Source organism: Ceratina calcarata, unplaced genomic scaffold, assembly GCF_001652005.2.
Source record: "Ceratina calcarata isolate Rehan_Ccalc_2016 unplaced genomic scaffold, ASM165200v1 scaffold548.2, whole genome shotgun sequence".
NCBI classification, from domain to species: Eukaryota; Metazoa; Arthropoda; class Insecta; order Hymenoptera; family Apidae; genus Ceratina; species Ceratina calcarata.
Window position 1 is genome coordinate 44,560 of NW_017176657.1, and position 3,261 is coordinate 47,820.

General features: G+C 46.0%; 1 protein-coding gene across 1 annotated transcript in view; it reads left to right on the top strand.

Moving 5' to 3' along the window:
• Positions 1 to 3,261, top strand: part of Con (leucine rich repeat protein connectin) — a 51,683-nt gene that overhangs the window by 30,800 nt on the left and 17,622 nt on the right. The gene's annotated exons all lie outside the window — the stretch shown is intronic.

The window sequence follows — 3,261 nt, forward strand, 5'->3', positions numbered from 1 at the left end:
AAATAAAAAAATTCGAGAAAGAAGATTTAAATACCTTACGTGTTATTTGAAGTCACGTTACGAGGCTCAACCTTCATACAGAACAAGCTTTGCTATTCGATCACGAGGACTGTGTCTATGGGACACCTTGCACTCCGAGCCCTTTGGTTCTCGTTTTCCTTTCGTCTTTCATTTCACGCACAAAGACCACGTGCACGCTCGCCTGGCCACTCGGCTATCCGTGATCGAGACGAATGAAAACGAGCGGCGATCGCCCGTGAAAAGCGACCCGAAGAGGGAAACTTAAAGTGAAAACGGTCCCGCTTTGTCCACCTCCCTTCCAACTATTTCCATGCTGTCGCTACTCCGGACGTTGAAATTTCTTCCGGAATTAGTCAAATTTTTACACAAACACCAGCGGATCGCATCTCTCGCGTCTCCTGCACATTTTTCAAGACACACGATTATCGCGTAACGAGATAGAAACTCGATTTCATTGCCCGCCCGCGCGTGCACGTAGTCAAGAAGGAGACGAGAGGCCTCGTCCCTCCCAGGTGCTCCTCATCCCGGCGCCGAATTTTCAGCCAGCGACGAACCGTGAAATTAAGCAGCCACTCCATCGGCTCTAAGTCGTGTATCGTGTATACGTATCGTTAGCGTGTAAGCTAAATAATTAAGCGTACGAGCTTTAAGCTTGACGCGCACGCAGACCGGGGATGGCGCGCGAGGAGCAATTAACCAGAGGCTAACACAGCATCCCCTCGTCTCGGCTAACTTTCGCCTCTCGAGTATAGGTTTTAATTATTTACCGTAATTGGATGCTCCTCGGGCTGAATATCAGCTTTCGACGTTCGCGCGGTGCACTTTAATCACGAATCGAAAATCGCGCGAGCCAACGACGAAGTATCGGCAAATTGCTCGCAATAACGTAAGACCCTCTTTTTGTACCCCCGGCCCGATCGATCGCCACTTCCGTTGGCCAGGTTGCATCGCGTGGAACGGGCTTTAACCAAAGGGCAACGTACCCTCCGGCGGCGCGGGAACAGACGGGACAACGTCATTTGCAACTCGTTTCATCGCCTGCCATCTGGGCCGCTTTGAAGCCGGTCTACACGGAAGAAACCATAATCATTCACCGGCAACGCGTCGACACGCCGGACGCCTCGTGCGCCGCGCAATTTATGGCCACCGTTTGGACCGCGCTCACCCGACAATCTTCACAGGAATTTAATCGCAGCCGGACGATACCTAATCTACGTATCGCGTATCTCGAATTCTTTCCCTGGCTCCTACCATCGAGAAAACGTCCCGAAGTCAGCTCTGTTCGACGAAACTGATTTTCAGAAATTGTACACGGTTCCCCTGACACGATTCAAATCCGCGTTCATCCGTTTCAGAATAATATTGTCATAAACGTTTAATCTAGTGTTCATCCATTTAGCCGCGCTACTGATCCGTTCATTCTATTATTATATTTGTTTATTGTTTGATTTCACAATATTGCTGTAAACAATTAAAGTGACGGTTCCAATAGAATCGATCTGAATCGGACCAGATGCAAATGTTATATTACTCATGGTGTAAAAACATAAGGTGTGTTCTTGCGCATCCATTTGAACACTTCCACTCGTTGGCCATTTTGGATTTCTAACCAATCACGCTACATATTAAAACAGAGCGAATTTTAAAATCGTAAACATGTCAAAAATTAGGTACTCGGAGTGTAATATATATGCGTGTTTGAAATAAACAATAGGTCATCGTACTTCCAATATGGCCGATGAGTGGAAGGCGCAAACAGCGACGCATTTGAACACGGCGGAAGAACACACCTTATGTTTTTACATCATGAGGTAAATTTCAGAAAAGTTGCCGATCAGCAATGTGTTAATGTATTCATTAAGAACCTAGGCTACGAATGAAAGGTTAAAACATTTTGAAAAATCGATGAGATCAGAGACTTGCGACGTGAATCGCTGATGCCGGTGCTTTCAGCAGGTGTGTCTTAGCGTTAGGAACGGAGTAAGTGGGTAGGCGGGTGATTTGTTGGCCCGCGTCTTACGTGCGCTTCCGCGCTTATATTTTTTCTCGTCTGAAAATGAAATTTATGGATGCGCCGGTACGACACATCTCGGCTGCATACGCGCTACCTACTTTCCTACTAAATAATTCCGACTAATACCGGATTTTCGTTCCATATTCCGTTGGATCTATTATTCAGACCCGTTAGAATTGCGGTAATATTTACAAGCGGGAAAGGTTGCCAGCGCCGAAACTGCCGCTCTCTCATACGAAGCAGCCTGGTTTCTGAATTCTTTTTCAAAAATATACGTCGACGATTTTACGACGGGAACAACGAATATAAAATTAAAATTGTTCTCCCTGATCGACTGCTCTGAAATCGCTTTAATTATCGTCGGAAGCCACGATAATTGATAATCCCGGTATTAACCGTTGAACCTATAATCGGGTAATGATTTCTCCCGGTGGAAAAGATTATCCCCCATGACGGGTCGAGGGACGGAGTGCTCGCTCGGATCGGGTGGATGTCAATAAACGGATAAATCTCGGCGAAGATTCGTGTAACTGCGAGCGACGAGCGATAGCGGCCAAGTGGATAGCATTTAATCGTTAAAACGTCGATGAGCGAGCAAACCGGGCTCGGAAATGGGCAAACAACCATGACGGTTGAACTTTTCGCGAAGACGCAGTTTTCCCTGATGGGACCAGCGGAAGTACGGGTCGACGATCGAATAAAAAAAAAATTAAAGAGAGGGAGGACCGAAGGAGACAACGACGCTCGAGATACAACCATGCAAAAAGAGGGAGTGTCTATCGGGGGAAAATATTAGTTTCCCTTTGCTGGCTTTGGGTAGTTTCCACGATGGTTATACGGTTTTTGATCAGGTCCACCTATTTCCTGCGCGAAAATGGGAATTTAATGAACAGACTGGTTGAACGCAAGAAAAATCGAGCAAGAAAACCGTTTCACCGGGGAAAGTTGCTGCCCGCCTCTGTCAGCGGTTTTTCAACTCCGCCTCTGCTAGAAACGCTTACCTTCCCGATGCGTGGTTAAAGGAACCAGTCGCGAACTTGCTACAAAGTCGATTAATACGACGGTCGCATTCGATTCAAAGAAGACGCGATTTTTATCTCGTAATGCCTTTAAGGGATCTTATCAGTGTGACTGTCTAAGATTTAGCTCATTTTTCGGAATTCTTTTTAAGAAAAGTATTCTATGCAATTTTTTTAAACTTTATGGATGTATTTGTCTATAAATGA